Genomic DNA, 17,735 nt, shown 5'->3' on the forward strand with positions numbered 1-17,735 from the left:
CTTCTTCAATGATGTTAGACCGACTGGACACTGCTCAAGTCACAAGCTTAGCGCAGCCAGGCCTGGCTAAGATGCCTGTTTCTCAAAATCTGCGGTCCAGCCTGACCCGAACAGCCCGATGTTGCCTGATGGACCTGGCCTGGTTTACAATCCAACTCGACCACCACCCGACTGGACACTCCTTTCGCCAAACCTAACCTCGCCTCTACAGCCCAGGATACATGCTTCTCGCCCCTTAGAGCACAAGTCACATCACTTACAATCCACCTAGATGCTGGTGTCCTAAAACCCAGTGCCCATCTTCTCCGAAAAATCTAGCACACAGTTGTTAAGAGCTTCTCATTCATTCCAGAATAAATACTGATTGTGTGCCTCCTGGGTACCATGCACTGTGCTAGGTAGGAATCGTGGATCCAAGTTATGAACAGTACAGCAACACTCCTGTCCTCTTGGTGCTGGCATTCTGCTTCGGGAGACAACACAATACAATACACAAATAAGATCCTTTCAGACACTCGTAACTAGAGACGAAGAAAATAAAACAGCAGAGTGTCAGAGAGGTACTGAGAGAAAGGATATAGGAGGTCGGGGCAATAAGTATCTATGAAGAGTTGAGACCTGAAGGAGAAGTAGAAGACAACCGGAGTGGCTGGAACCTGTGCAACAGCCTTAAGGTGACAAAAAGCCTGGTGTGTGCAAGCAATCCGGTGGGCCAGGGGAGGGAATAGGAGGAGAGAGATAGGAGTTTAGCTCAGGGAGGTGAGCAGGGCATGTTGGGTTAGGTAGGGAGTGGTACAGAGTTTGGATTTTATCCTAAGGGCAATGAGAACTCACTAGTGCCAGAAAAATAATGGCCAACCTGTACTGAATATTTGTAAGTTAATCTTTTATGGGGCAGATGGAAGAAGAGATTGTTCCAAGACAAGTATAACCCAGGTATAGTCAGGAAGTGAGGGGGTCTGAGGGAGACAAAGTTATCATCGTTCTTGCTCATGACACAGATCCTGACGTGCCCCATCAAGTCAGATCTCCCACTGATAGGAGCCCAAGCCATCAGCTTTGGCTTGTTCCCACCCCGCCCAACCTCATCACCTCAGGCATCCTGAGATACCATCTCCTTGAAGGCTTGCCATCCCACCCAGCACCCTGACCCAGTGCCAGTACCCCACCCACATTTCAGACACCTCCTTCAATTCCACAGAGAGATCACAACCTACGATGAGGACCTCCAGCATCAGGCAACACCCTGATTTCACAACGTGGTCCATGCTAGCCAAACGACCCAGAAACTATGGCTAACACAAGAAATTCAAGTCTATAAGAATTGTCTTGCCATGGAACATTAAATGAGCTGAGAAAGGTCATTGCTCCAGATTAATGGAATATCTTGAAAGTTCATCTATCTACCCATCTTGTCTACCCACCCATTCGTCCAACAAATGTTTTAAGTGCCTCCTCTGGGGTGATTCCCATAGTTTATGATAGGGAGTGAGCTGATCCCAGGGGCCAGCTGGTAGCATAATGGATGCTGTGGGCTACATGTTATACAGTAAAGAGTGATGGAGACTGTGGAGTAGGGGTCACATGGCCTATCTAAAGGGCACTGTGGGGACACCTGGGTGGCTCAATCAGTTGAGTGTCTGACTCTTGGTTATGGCTCAGGTCAAGATCTCAGGATTGTGGTATTGAGTGCCACGTCAGGCTCAGCACTCAGCTCAGAGTCTGCTCGGATCCTCTCCCTCCTCTCCCCTCCCCTCCCCTTCCCCAAACGTTCTCTCTTTCTCTCTCTCTCTCTCAAATAAATCTTTTATTTTTTTTATTTTTTTAAATAAGTCTTTTAAATATCTTTAAAAGTCTTTAAAAATAAAGGGCACTGTGGCTATTCACCTGGCCATTCATTGCTCGGATTGTTAGCATTTCAGATTTCTCAAGAAGTCAGAAATCTGGATTAGAGCTAAAGTCTCTTAATTTTTAGTTGTTGGCAACTAATTCAATTTTTTAAAAAACACTGTGTAAGCCACACAGAACATTTTTTTTCTTTTGACACAATCTCAAATTTACAGAGAAGTTAGGAGTACAATTCAAGTAACGTTTTACCCCTGAACCATCGGAGCATATGTTGCTGACACAATGCCCCACCACCCTAAATAGTTCAATGTGTGTTTCTTCCAAACAACGATATTCTCCAGTGGAATCACAATACATCCATCAATGCAGGAAGTTAACTCTGATACATCATTACCATCTAAACTTCAGACCTATTCAAGTTTCACCATTCTTCTAAAGGATGTCCTCTGTAGCCAAAAGGTCCAGTTCAGGATCTCATGTTGCCTATAGTTAGTTGTCCTGTGAGGTCTCTTGAGTCTTTTCAGTCTGGAACATTCTCGAGTCTTTCTTTGGTTCTCATGATCTGGATAATGTTAGAGAGGGAAGTTATTTGTTTTGGGGTTTTGTTTTTTTTTTTTAGATGCTTTATTCTTTTAATTTAACTTCTATTAACATATAATGTATTATTGGTTTCAGAGGTAGAGATCAGTGATTCACCAGTCTTGTGTAACACCCAGTGCTTATCACATCACGTGTCCTCCTTAATGTTCTTCACGCAGTTACCCCATCTTCCCACCTCCCTCCCCTCCAGCAACCCTCAGTTTGTTTCCTATGATTAAGAGTGTCTTATGGTTTGTCTCCCTCTCTGATTTTGTCTTCTTTTATTCTTTCCTCTCTTCCCCTATGATCCTCTGTTTTGTTTCTTACATTCCACACATGAGTGAAATCATATAATTGTTTTCCTCTGATTGACTTGTTTTGCTTAGTGTAACACCCTCTAGTTCCATCCACATCACTGTAAATGACAAGTTTTCTTTTTTGATGGCTGAGTAGTATTCCATCATTATATGTAGACCACATCTTCTTTATCCATTCATCTGTTGAAGGACATCTGGGCTCTTTCCATAGGTTAGCTATTGTGGACATTGCTGCTATAAATATTGGGGTGCAGGTGCCCTTCGAAGCACTACATTTGTATCCTTATAGTAAATATCCAGTAGTGCAATTGCTGGGTCATAGGGCAGTTCTATTTTCAACTTTTTGAGGAACCTCCGTACTGTTTTCCAGAGTGGCTGCACCAGCTTGTATTCAGACCAACAGTGTAAGAGGACTCCCCTTTTTCCACATCCTTGCCAACATGAGATTGGGCAGTTATTTGGAGAATATTTCTGTTTCTGTTTGTCTGACATTTCTTCTTGATTAGATTCAGGTCATGCATCTTTTATTTTTTTAAGATTTTATTTATTTTATTTTGAGAGAGAGAGAGAGAGAGAGAGTGAGAAAGAAGCAGACTCCCCACTGAGCAGGAAGCACAACATGGGGCTCAATCCCAGGACCCAGAGATCATGATCTGAGCTAAAGGCAAACACTTAACCAACTGAGCCACCCAGGCACTCCTCAGATCATACGTTAGATTCTTTTTTTTTTTTTAAGTAATCCCTACACCCAATATGAGGCTCAAATTCACAACCCCAAGATCAAGAGTCACAGGCTCTACTGACCAAGCCAGCCAGACATCCCAGACATCTTAGATTAGAGGTAGATTGGGAATTCTACACATCACAAATTATCACAGAAGTGATGCTGTGTCTTTTTTGTTTGCATCATAACATATGATACATGACTTCAATTCGTCCCACTACTGGTAACGTTAACTTTGATCAATTGAATGAGGTGCTATCTTCCAGGCTTCTCCACTGTGCAGTGCATCTGCTCTTTTCCTTCTTGAAATTAATAAATATTTCATAGCGAGGGGCACTGGGTGGCTCAGTTGGTTGGACATCTGCCTTCCGCTCGGGTCATGATCTCCAGTTCGGGATAGAGCCCGGTGTCAGGCTCCTTGCTCAGCAGGGAGTCTGCTTCTCTGTCTCTCTCCACCTGCCCCTCCCCATTGCTCGTTCTTTCTCTCTCTCAAAGAAATAAATAAAATATTTTAAATGAATAAATAAATAATTCATATGGAGGTACTTGGAGACCTGGTAAATGTCCATCATATTTCCCATTTATTTATGCCAGTACAGACTGATGTAAAGGATTCCATGGGTCAAAATATGTTACTGTTACTCTTTTTTTTTTTTTTTTTTAGATTTTATTTATTTATTCATGAGAGACACAGAGAGGGGCAGGGAGAAAGGTGCAGGGAGGAGAAGCAAGATCCAGCCAAGGAGCCTGATGTGGGACTCCAGGATCACGCCCTGAGCCAAAGGCAGACGCTCAACTACTGAGCCACCCAGTCCCTGTTACTGTTATTCTTTATTTGGATAAAGAATTATCCAAATTATCCTAGGTTGGGCCTGTGATGGCCCCTTCAGGCAGGCTTCTGTGTCCTTTGGACATGTCACCATCATTCTGGGAGCACTTCCTTAGTCTCTAGCACAATGTATTCCAGGCTCATCTTGCCCTCTTCCTGCCCTTGGCCTGACAGCAGCCATTTCTCCAAAAAGCCAATGTTCTTTAGTGGAGACCAGTGTTCAGACACCAAGACCTAGCTGTGCTTCTTGTTATTGGGGTGTCACTGCTTCTAGATCCTCTCCATGGATAGAATTACACATGTGCACGTTCACATCCATGTACACACACATTTATGGCAATATCTGTCTATATTCGTCTACATAGTCCTCTGCTATATTAAAAAACCATGAGTTCATCCTAATGGATCCAATTACCATCAAGTCTGCAGGGCAAATTCCCATTTTTCCCATTCCCACTTTGGTTAACTCCCTCATCTGACTGTGAGAAACCTGTCTTGTTGTTTTCATTGTGTTCACTTATTTGGGCCCCATATGCAACAATTTCTTATTGTTGATGCCACCCTCTTGCCAACAAGGATGGCCTTTACAGCCCACTGGAGCTCAGACTCCACCGGGCTGCCTCTCTGTAACGATGCCCTCCTTGCCCTCCTTACTCACATAAGCTCTGGCCACCCGTGGTAGGCTACCCTCACCCCACGTGGACACTCTTCTTATCCCATTTGGGTTCTGACACCTCTCTGTGGAGCAGCACATACTCTCTCTGTGTGTCCCCGCTGCTGGTGCTTACCTTACTGGGACCCACCAAACGGCTCTTGGATCAAATTGTTCAAGAATAGAAGGGAGGGACACCTGGGTGGCTCAGTCGGTTAAGCATCTGCCTTCAGCTCAGGTCATGATCCTGGGGTCCTGGGATTGAGCCCCACATTGGGTTCCCTGCTCAGTGAGGAGTCCGCTTCTCCCTCTGCCCCTCCCCCTGCTTGTGCACGCTCTCTCTCTGTCTCTGTCTCTCTCAAAAAAATAAAATCTTAAAAAAAAAACAGAAAGGAAGGGAAAGGAGGAGACAAGGAAGGAAGAAGGGGGGAGCCACATAAGGCTTTAGTGAGCAGGCTTGAGCTACAGGCCACCAGTTCTCCCTACTGTGGTGGGGCAGACATTCACATGTTCAGTAAGTATGCCTTGAGTGTTTATTCTGAACCAAAGAGAACAGAGGATGAAGTCATCAATAAACAGAGTGTACAGGGGAAATACAGCCAGACACAGAGGAGCTGTGTCGTCTTTTTGGATTGTTGGGGCATCCTAGTTGCTCCATTGGTGGCAAACCCCCTTTCAAGCTGATCTGCAGGCCCAGCTTGGCCAGTGGAGTTTAGTCTTGTGGTTAGAACTGACTCAGTGGGGGTGAGGTGTTCACCCTAAAGTTTCATCATTTTCCTGAGCCGGCCCCACCCAGGGTTAATAGCTTCTTCCCAAAATGAATCATCAAATCCTGGTTACTCAGACTGTCTCTCCCCAACAGCATCTGTTGGGATGGATAGAGTGGCTTCGTCTTTTTGAGCTTTTATCCTCAGCCTTTCCAGAGGCAAGAGTAATTAATAATAATAATAATAATAATAATAATAACAACAAGGGCATCTGGGTGGCTCAGTGGTTGAGCATCCGCCTTCAGCTCAGGTCATGATCCCGGGGTTCTGGGATCGAGTCCTGTATTGGGCTCCCCACAGGGGGATCCTGCTTCTCCCTCTGCCTATGTCTCTGCCTCTCTCTCTCTGTGTCTCTCATGAATGGATACGCAAAATCTTTAAATAATAATAATAATAACAACAATAACAACAACAGGTAATGCTTTCTGAGCTTTTACTATATTTGGAGCCCAATCCCTCCACCTTCCACCTGGGTGGCCTTGGACAAGTCATTTCCTGTGTGAGCTTTCCTGGGGCTGCTATATAATAAACATCCACAAACCTGCTGGTTTTAAACAACCAAACATTTATTCTATCTGTTTTGGGGGCCAGAAATCTGAAATCCGTATCACCAGGGTAAAATCAAGGTATCAGCAGCACAATATATCATCGGAAAGCTTTAAAGGAGAATCTACTCCTTGCCTCTTTGAGCTTCTGGGGACTCTGGGCATCCTTTGGCTTGTGGCTGCATGGCTCCAGTATCTGCCTCTGTCTTCACACAGCTTTCCTGATATGTGCACAGTACCCTGTCTCTGTCTTATAAGCGTGCTTGTGATGGCAGGTAGGGCCCAGCCAGATAATGCAGGATGATTCCTCCATCAAAGGGTCCTTAACTCAAAAAAAAAAAAAAAAAGAAGAAGGGTCCTTAACTCGATCACATCTGGAAAGATGCTTTGTCCATGTAAGGTCATATGGGGGGGAGGGGTTCCAGAGATTGGAAGCCCATCTCTTAGGGGACCCGTTACTCATCCTACCACACTTCCCCTCTCTTGTTGTTGGTCTTGTTGGGGAACAAGAATCTCCTGTCCCCTCAAGGTCCTAGCTGGACCAAGAATCAAACTGTCACAAGATAGACGAACAGGAGAAAAATCAGACTTAATTTTGTATGCACAGGGAATGCACGTAAACATGGAAATACCAAAAGACAGCCACAATGAGGTATATGTGTCATGGTAAACTAAAGAGAAGGGGGTAGGGGACCTTGGACTTCAAAGAGAAGGAATGTGCCCCTCTATGGGGCATAGAGACGACTCTGATCAGAGTGGCCTTGCTGGGTCCCTCCCTTTCCACCACCTCTCGTTCATACCCTAACGTAGTTATATATGGTGCTAGCCCTCTTCCTGGAGCAGGTCCTCCACCTAAATTCTTCTTAGGCTGCTCTTGGTGGGGAGCTAAAGAGCTTTTCCTGAAGCTGCTGTGGGGTTTGATAACTTTTTTAACCCGCAATAATCATCGTGCCAAAGTGCCCTATCTCAGGGTGCCCTTCTGCCTACAGTCTCATCGGTAAGGGGAGGATGGTAATCGAGGTTACCACCTCTCAGGGCCAATATGAGGCTGAACGGGTTAATGTAAATCAGGCAGTTGGTAAGTTGGCAGGCGGGCAGCCCTCGATGAATGGGGTGGTTATTATGAATTGATTTCTTGAGTTATTTCTACCCAGGACTGGCAGTTGTGGGGTAATTGATTCCAGTGATGTCACCTCTCTCCAACTGCCAGGTTTTCAGCAGGATTAAATGTGCCAAATGGGCTTTGTTGAGCCAACTCCTCTGGGTGTGAAGAGCCACCATGCCAACCCGCCTTGCTGTTTCCAGGGCCCGTCTGCTGCTTTTCCCTAATTAACGCAAAGGCGACACCCGCCAGCAGGCCCGCTTGCTGCCATCCCGGGAAAACAGCACAGCACACGGCAGCTAAATATTTGAACATTTTTTCAGTTACTGGATGAAAATAGTATTTTGGGCATTTACACAGCACAGAGCAGAGGAAAGGGAGAAATACCACCTCATCCTCCTGCCCATACGATGGTGATGGGAGCGGAGGGGGGTGGGGGATGCTGCAAGCAGACCCAAACCATTGTGTCACTGACCTAACACATCGTCACAGCAAACTACCACCGTTAGTCAGTTGGAGAAAAATAAAAATGGAAAGCTGGTCTTCTTCATCCCATTCAATTCCAGTCACTTCTTGAGCTTCTCCCCCAGGCCAGACTTTGCTAGGCATTGTGAGCTCAACGGTGGCCCTCCTTCAGGGAGCTCCCAGAACCCTACGTTGTTAGCAAGAATCAACCGTGCATTGAACCTGAGCATCTGAAAATGAGGATAAAAGGAAGCAGATAGGAACACAGACGCTGGGGACACCTGGGTGGCTCAGTGCTTGAGCATCTGCCTTTGGTTCAGGTCGTGATCCTGGGGTCCTGGGATGGGTTCCTCGCAGGGAGCCTGCTTCTCCCTCTGCCTATGTCTCTGCCTCCCTCTCTGTGTCTCTTGTGAATAAATAAATAAAATCTTTTAGGAAAATAAAAATTAAAAGAAATATCCACCTGGGGCACACATTGGCACTTGGCAGAGGTCCCATGGGGATGCCAAGGATGATGTTGCTGATGATCACCATGCCTTCTCCAGCTCTCAGAAATTCAGGAGTAAAAGCAGGGCAGTTCAGTAAAGTGGAAAGCATCTAGGCCCACCTGTTAAGGGCCCCCACGATCTGGTTCTAACCCTGTCAATTGGTTTCAAGACTTCCTTTCTGAGCCTCATCTTCCCCGAGGATCAAGAGAGCAGGTCTGGCACAATAATTTCAGACATCTCCGTGTCAGGAGCACGTTGGAAGGCACACACACACAAGTGTGTCTTTCCACAATGGCAGTTTTATTCCGTCATAAAGCAAGGTTAACATCATTGTAAAGCAGGTTCAGGATTCCTAACTCAATGACATTTCACCATGTGACCAACCTGGCTTCTTACACGGGTACACGGAGCAGAACACAAGTCACCCAACTGACAAGATAACAGAGGGAATAGGAAGTTGTTGAAAAAACAAATACAAAAAACAAAAAGGTGAAGTCAGTCTGTGGGCGTGCAGCTGAGAAGAGACCTGGGTCGGATCCGGGGCAGCCCTTGGTGCTGTTTATTCTGTTCAAGCAGGGAAGGATCTCAGTTCTGTTCGGAGATCAATCTGGCAGCGGCTTCGGTGGCAGCTGCCTTTTTTAAGTGGTCAGACATAGCAGGGTCAGCCAGTTTGCTGCCAACATCCTCTCCCTCCTACAGGGACTTATCGGTCTTGGGCCGCTGTGCACCTGCCCTGCTTCTGCTTGTTATCAGCTCCGGGGTGCTGTCAGCTGGTGCTGGTCCTGGAGATATCACGCCCGAGGTACCCTTAGCTGCTTGTGTCACTGCTTGGCACAGGCCCCTGCTTGACATGAGTGACTCCATCTCGCCCTCTACACCCTCCTACCTTCGAATTCCAATAGTGGTTTTAGGGGTGTGTCCCCCACTCTTGCTGCCCTTCCTCCGGGACCCAGGCCAGTCACGGGAGCACTTTATTGTCCTGGTGAGGGTGGTGTGGAGGCACACCTGAGGAGACAGGACAGGTGGGGAAGATTTTCCCAGGGACAAAGGCTCTTGAAATTCAGTAGAGAACTCTGGGAACACCCCAGGTGTTGCTCAACTGAGATTGCACTCATTTTCAAGAACCAGTCCCCTGGCACATAGCCCAAGTGAGGGGACAGACATCTCTGGCAAAGGAACAGCCCTCTCGCTCATGCCCCCATGTCCCCGACTACAAGTGTGCTTATGTTAGTGCCCCACTGGCCAGAGTTTCACCTGCTCGTGCATCAAGTATTTATTAAGCACCTACTGTGTACCAATCAGTACAGCAGAGACTGGGGACACATAGTAGGAAGAAGGCAGCAAGGTCCCTGCTCTCATGAAGTTCACAGTCCAGTGTGGGAAGGTTATTTTTTCTTTTTTAGATTTTATTTGAGGGTCACCTGAGTGGCTCAGGTCATAATCCCGGGGTCCTGTGATAGAGCCGTGTATAGGGCTCCTCTTGGGGATCCGGCTTCTCCCTCTGCCTATGTCTCTGCCTCTCTGTCTCTCATGAATAAATAAATAAAATCTTTATTTAAAAAAAAGATTATATTTGAGAGAGAGAGAGAGAGAGAGAGAGAGAGAGAGAGAGAGAGAAGCAGACTCCCCACTGAGCATGAAGCCTGACACGGGGCTCAATTCCAGGACTCGGAGACCACAACTCGAGTCAAAGGCAGACACCCAACTGACTGAGCCACCTTGGCACCTGGCAGGTTATTAATTAAAAAAAATAATTTCTTTCACACTGCAGCGAACACTATGGGAAAAATCCAGTGTGTACCAAGGCCAGGCAACCTGATCTCATCAGAGAGGATCAAGGGAGGGCTTCCCAGAGAAAGGGGGCATATACAAAACCTGAAAGATAAAGAGGAGTCAGAAGCGGTACAGAGCCTTCTGGGCAGAAGGAACAGCATAGCAGAAACTCTGGCCATGAGAGCTAAAGGAAAGGCCAACGAGGTTAAGTGTGGTTGGCCAAGCCAGACCATGCTGAGGTCCACTGGCTTGCTCACAGTGTGGGCCTCATGCAGAGGGAAATGGGGAGCCCAGGAAGGCTCAAGGTGAAGCAGAGAAGAGAGTTGCTCTGACCACCAGGGCACCATCCACCAATCATCCTGAACTTGGGAACTTTGGAAGTGGAAGCTCTCTGCCATCTGGGGATGGCCAGTGGGTACATGTCTAGGAAAGTCACAGAAAACGCAGGGCTGACTTTTTTTTAAAATATATTTTACTTATTTATTCATGAGAGACACACACAGAGAGGCAGAGACACAGGCAGAGGGAGAAGCAGGCTCCCTGAGGGGAAGCTTGATGTGGGACTTGATCCCAGGACCCCAGGATCATGCCCTGAGCTGAAGGTAGACGCTCAAGCACTGAGCCACCCAGGTGCCCTGCAAGGCTGGTTTGATGCCCCATCTCAGTAGATGTTGCCCACACCTGACAGCCCAGCAGAATGGAACCGGTGTGGGCTTTGGGGAGAGGACCCTGACTCACAATACTGGCCATCGGAGTCCTCTGCCCAACCATACTCTAAGCCTCAGTTTTCTCATCTGAAAAGTGGGGTGGCGGTAACTCACAGTTCCTGGAGACACTGTGAGGAGGGAAGTCACAGGGGCACAGGAGAGTACCCATTCAATTGTTGCCAAGCAGGCACCTGCTGAGTCTTCTCTGCTACCAGCTGCTCTCACTAGATACACTTGCTCTGCCACTTACCTACCGTGTTTGGGCAAGCTGTCCCTATCTCTGGGTCTCAGCTGCTCCTGTGGAAAGTCAGGGGTGAGCTCCACTAAGGTGAGTCAGGTTGTTCTCCAACTGCGGTCTTGGGTCCCCCAATCCCAGGGAGAACTGGGGTGGCAGTGAAGGTAGGGGCGTGGGTGGGATCCTCCAGCATTGGTTCTCTGGCTGCTATCGTAGTTCAAGAATTAAACTATGATTTTAAAAGTGAGGGTCTCGCACATCACATTTTTTTTCCCCCAAAAGGTATGCTGTTGGCATGTGGTGAAGGTGTGTCTTCTGAAATTCGGCCATGGTCAAGGAAACCAGCCGGAGTGATTCAAGCTCTCTTCTAGGCCCCTGCTGCACCCTTGGGTGTTTTCCCAGCAACCTCTCCTATCTGTGGGCCACGGTAAGCTGCCAACCAGCCTAGGGAAGAGGGCATTTGAATATTTTGTTTTCTGGTGTCTTTTTTAGCCAGTAACACCTAAGGCAAGGGAATACCCATGCCGGCCTGAAGTGTGATATGGGCTGTGGGAGCATTTTCATTGTTATTAGCTGTTTCTACAACCTGATTTTTGTACATTAGATAATAGTTGAAACGGCTGAGATGCTTGTACAACATTGTGAGTGTACTTAATGCCACTGAATTGCACACTTAAAAATGGTTGATTTTAGGGAAGCCTGGGTGGCTCAGTGTTTGAGCAGCTGCCTTTGGCTCAGATCATGATCCCGGAGTCCTGGGATCAAGTCCCACATCAGGCTCCCCACAGTGAGCCTGCTTATCCCTCTGCCTGTGTCCCTCTCTCTCTGTGTCTCTTATAAATAAATAAATAAATAAATAAATAAATAAATAAATATCTTAAAAAGAGGTTGATTTTATGTGTATTTTAATGCCCATCTCTCCAAGTGTCATATATATATGTATATATATATATATATTTGTATATTTATATATTGCACTGTGAGCAATGCTGCTCTAGAAAAGTCTGTCATGCTTCCTGGTAACTGGAAAATTATTTAAAGCAAGAGGGCTTAAAAAAAAAAAAGCAAGAGGACTCTTTAGCTGATCTTCTTTTTATTTATTTATTTATTATTATTATTATTTTTAGCTGATCTTCTAAAAAGGAATCCCATGGTATGTATATGCCATGTCTTCTTTATCCATTAATAATTCTGTACTGTACACTTAAAACTTTAAGGGGGTAGATCTCAAGTTTGGTGTATTTCTTTTTAAACATAAAATAGTAGTAATAAGGAAGACTTAGAAGCAAAAGAAAAAAAAGGAAGAAAAAAAAAGAAAGGCCAAGTGATGGGGTTGGGCCCACCACTGGTGGGTTGATGTTGCTTCTGACGTCATCATACCTCCATCAAGGAGCAGGTTCTCTTTCCTGCCCTGTGATGATCAGTCGGCTGTGTCAGGTGGCTTCCTCTTGGTGGGATTATGGCTGCAGCAGTAGATAAGACAAAACCCAGCAACCACCCCGCACACCCAGCAGACATCCTCTGAAGTGTCATTGGTTAGAACTGGGCCCCAGGTCCCCTCCCACACACGGTTGTGGGTCCCCCTGTGGTTGGCGTACACATATTGGGATTTCCTCCTGAACCACACAGAAAGGAAGATACTCTACCCCAATCAGGGATGCGGCTTGACAGGGGAACTGGGGGGAACTGCTAGGAGTTGATCAACTGCTGGTGTGCGATTGAGTAACAGTTTTCCAGAGCCTTCTTTTAGGGGAGGGGGAACTAAACCCAGCACTCATTGAGGCCTGTGCTACACAGAAAATTGTCAGTATGAGGACAATTGTAACACCATCATTTATCAAGTCCCGACAATGTGCCTGGCTCTGGGCTAAGGGCGGCTGTTAATAACAAACTCGTACTATCACCCCCATTTCACAGATGGGAAAACTAAAGCTCAGAGATATGAAATGATGGAGAGCCGCACAGAGGCTCCTTCCTTTGTGTTGGCTTGGGCTTGAAAAATAAAAGGAATACCAAAAAACAGTTATTGCCATTCCATCAGATGGATGTATTCCAGCAGGTGGAAGCAGGCTGACTACCTGAGAGTTCTGAATGGGAGGCTCTGCAACATGATTTCATTTTGCAGCTTCCTCTGCACATAGGAACAGGGTCTGATGAGTTCACCTGATTCGCAGATGGAGCATCGATGGTAATGGGAGGTCCCCCGGCCATGCACCTGAAGAGGGCGGGCTTATCTGTACAGGTTTCCCTCAGGGGGATGACCTCTACACTGGGAGGAATGAGTTAACTGTAGGTCAGGCTTGCTCAGGGGGATAAATGATGTGGTGGTGATATACCTTTCCTTTGGGTGGGGAGAGAAGGTCAAAAACAAAAACAAAAGCAGATGAAATTGAATAATAGTAATTAAAAGTGTCCCCCTTTCCTCCTGTGGTGGGTGGTATAATGACCTCCAAAGATGCTCACCTCCCAATCCCAGAAGCTATATGTTACCTTGTCTACATGGAAGAAGGGGCTCTGCAGATGGCATTAAGGTGAGAAACCCTGGAGGTTATCCTGAATTACCCAGGTGGGTACATGAATCCTTAAAAGTGGAGAAGCTTCCTCAGCTGATGTGACTAGTGACGAATGGTCAGAGGGAAAGGCTCTGCTGTGAGCTGTGAAGATGGAGGAAGGCCAAGGAACGGGGTGGCCTTTAGAAGCCTGAAGAAGGCAAAGAAACCCGTTCTCCACTACAGCCTCAAGAAAGGAGTGCAGCCCCACTGACACCTTGAACTCAACCCCATGAGACTTCTGTCCTTCTGTCCCAGGAGTATGTGAACATAAGATGTTAGTAATGGAAAAATGGGTATCAGGTAAGAGGGAACTCCCTCTACTCTCTTTGAATTTTTCTGTAAATCTCAAACTATCCTCACATAAAGTTTATTAAAAATAGGGAGGAGCTTCCAGCTAAATAAATAAGTCAGGGAGATGATAAGTACCGCAAAGGGAATACAGTCAACAATATTGTAACAATTTTAGCAACAGATGGTGACCACATTCAAAGGGGTGAGCATTTTGCTATGTATACAATTCTTGGATGGCTAGTTGTACACCTGAAAATAACATGATATTGTGTATCGACCCTACTTCAAGAAAACTTTAATTAAAAAGAGGGTCACCTGGGTGGCTCAGTTGGTTAAGCTTCTGACTTTGACTCAGGTCATGATTTCCGGGTCCTGGGATTGAGCCCCATGACAGGCTCCCTGCTCAGTGGGGAGCCTGCTTCTCTGCCTCCCTCTGGTCCTTCCCCACCCTACACGGGCACGTGCTTTCTCTCTCAAATAAATAAATAAAATATTTTTAAAAAACTTTTTATTTTTTTTTAAAGATTTTTAATTTATTCATGAGACACACAGAGAGGGAGGCAGAGGGAGAAGCAGGCTCTATGTAAGGAGCCCGATATGGGACTCAAACCCAGGAATCCAGGATCTCGCCCTGGGCCAAAGGCAGGCACCCAACCACTGAGCCACTCAGGTGGTTCCTAAAAAAACTTTTTAAATTAAGAAGATAAACTGCCCCATCCCTGACCAATTACATCAGAACCTCTGTCTTGGGGATCAAGCATCAGGATTTTAAAAAGTCTCTCTAGGTGCTTCAAACCTGTAACCGAGGTTGAGAGCCACTCATGCATTGAAAGCATCTCATAAACTCAAAAGCATGATGAAAGTGCAGGTTGTTGTGATTCACCAACCAGTGTATTATCTTTAGTTACACAAGTACCACTGACCATGGTAAATTTAAAGATCTAGGGAGAGGAGGGTGCCTGGGTGGCTCAGCTGGTTAAGCATCTGCCTTTGGCTCAGGTCATGATCCCAGGGTCTTGGAATTGAGCCTCATTTTAGGGTCCCTGCTCAGAGAGGAGTCTGCTTCTCCCTCTGCCCCTCCCCTTGTTTGTGCTTGCTCGCTCGCTCTCAATAAACAAACAAACAAATAAAAAAAACCTAGGGAGAAATAAAAATTAAAATCCCCCTGAATCCTGCCCCCTAGTGGTATCTCCATCCTCTGTTTTCGGTGAACGCCTTTTTACACTTCTTGTTCTCCTGGATATCTCCATTTTTGATTATTCCTGTTATTATCAAAACACAAAATTGGGCTGCGATGGGCAGCCGCATACCCCCAGGGGCCTGGAGCTTCCAGTCTACTGCAGTATCCTTCATCTTTAGGGAGGGGATGGGGAGCCCAGCCCTAGTGAGAAGAGAGAAGCTGGAGGAGTGGCTGATGTTGGAATGCTGTGAACACCCAGCGTGGACCAATGTGCCTTGGCAATGCCACCTACTAAGTAAGTGAGGAAATGGCATGGCCTCCGATGCCATCACACTTCAGCCAATGGGGAACTGCTCCCATGTCGTCACGCCATGTCTCCAGCCCTGTTTTCTCCTCCTGTGCTAGGACACCCAAAGACACAGGTCCAAGAACAGCCCTCCTCACGGTGCTGGCCCAGGGCCCGGCCTGAGCGGCGTCCACCTGCCAGGGCTTCCCCTCTCCACCCCCCGTGGGCTGTAGTCATCAACCTGTCATGAAATATTTAATATTGCTGAACTCTTTAAATGGCCCAGCTGGTCCGCATCTGCTGGCCTCTTTTAAGAGCGACACCTGCAAGTCACAAGATCCTGGAAACACGATCTGAAGAGGGAGCAGCAAGCTCTGAAGGTTGCGTGTAAATCCTGGCTTGCACAGTCCTGGCTGTGTGACCTCAAGAGAGTGTCTTGGCTTATCGGGGGTCTCAGTTTCCTCCTAGACAGAATGGAGGCAGAACTCCCAGGGGCTGGAGGAAGGCTTACGTGAGGGAATATATCCCAAAGTGTCTGGCACATGGTATTCAAATAATGTTAGTTCTGTTTTGTCTTTTTTTTTTTGCTTTCTTTCTATGTTATGCTTCCCCATTTCTTTAGAAGAAGAAGGGGTTCAAAAGCAGGTAATCTACTCATTTCTTCCCAACATATATTTATGGTGAGCCTACTCTGCGCTGGATGCCCTGAGGATAGGAGGGAAGGTGGTGATCCCTGCTGAGAAGGCCGGGCCTAGGACCAGACAGGGTGAGGCTTCTACCACCTTCCTTGGGGCAAGGATACCGCCCTCTGAGGCTCAGTTTAGACAACTGTAAAACAGGAATGATAAGGGGTGTCTGGGGTCACCTGGGTGGCTCAGTGGTTGGGCATCTGTCTTTGGCTGGGGTCATGATCCCGGGGTCCCAGGATCGACTCCCACAATTGGGCTCCCTGCAGGGAGCCTGCTTCTCCCTTTGCCTGTGTCTCTGCCTCTCTCTCTGGGTCTCTCATGAATAAATAAATAAAATCTTAAAATGAAAAAAAGAAAGGAAGAAAACAAGGCTCAGGGAACAGAGAGGACTCACTCAAAAGGCATAAAATCAGGACATAAGCCAGGTCTCCCCCTACCCAATGCACATATTTCTTTCCACGCCCCCCCCCAACATCCACATATTTCTGAAGTTCCTACCATACTCACAGAGACCCACCAACAAGCATTTATGTATTGGGCTCTTTTGCTGGGCTGACCCCAGGGGGCAGCTGCCTCCCTGGTCCACTGGGGACATAATATGGAAAAGTGGCCATGAGCCTGGCCAAAGGGATAGGGGCCAACAGGAGGGGCAATGCATGCCTCATGCATGGGGCAGGGCCAATCCTAGGTCAGCACGAGTGGAGTCATGGGAGATGTGAAGAAAGAGTACTTACCTGAGATGCACCAGGTACTCTGCTACCGTGTGCTCTCCACTGAAACCTTCATTTCGTCCCATAAGGGCAACTCTAAAAAATAGCACTGCTGGTATTCTTGTTAAAAGGTAAACTGAGGCACATTATATTTTTTTTTTCAAGAGTGTACTTGGAATATATCAATTTTAACTGGGTAGTGCCAGGCCAACGTGGGTAGGAACTCTGCCACACACAGGACCTGGGGGAGAGCTTTTTTTTTTTATAGAGAAGAGACAAAGCAAAGCAAGGAAATCATTTTATTGGCTACAGCTTAAGTAGTTGCTTTATTTGGGCAAGGCTAGGTGGCTGTTTGACCTCACGTTTACTTTTTCTCAGATTTGAGAGCCTTGATTCTGGTGTTGGTTTTGGTTTGCTTGCTGGGCTAGCAAGGCATCAGAGCTGCCTCATCTAATGGTCTCCCTGTTCAATTACTTGACCATTCTCTTTTCCCAGAGAGGTGAGGTGAGGTGACCTGCCCAAGACCTCACAACTGGCTTGTGGGGGGTCGGAATAGAGGCCAAAATGTTCAAGATACTAACTATGCTGTACCCAGAAAAAAAACCCAGACAGATGAAAGAGAATGAAGGGAGGAATTAAGAGAATTAAACATGAAGAATGAGAAAACAAAAGAGGATAAATGAGTGAAGTCATCTTTATGACTTTTTTAAGGTAAGTTTATTTAAACAAAATTTTAAACTATGCTTTATGCCCAACACGGGGCTTGAACTCATGATCTAGACATCAGGAGTCCGCAGGTTCCCCCAAATGAGCCAAGTGCACACCCCTTTACCACCGTTTTCATACATAAAATAATACATGTAACACATGTGAGTCCTAAAGCACCAATGAACACCCTTGTACCCACCACCAAGCTAGACAATAGTTGCCAATAGCTTGTATGCACTTAGGTGACCGGTTCTTGGAACCCGGGGCACACTGAGTGCATCTGGGGGC

Source organism: Nyctereutes procyonoides, unplaced genomic scaffold (assembly GCF_905146905.1).
Source record: "Nyctereutes procyonoides isolate TBG_1078 unplaced genomic scaffold, NYPRO_anot_genome, whole genome shotgun sequence".
Taxonomy (NCBI): domain Eukaryota; kingdom Metazoa; phylum Chordata; class Mammalia; order Carnivora; family Canidae; genus Nyctereutes; species Nyctereutes procyonoides.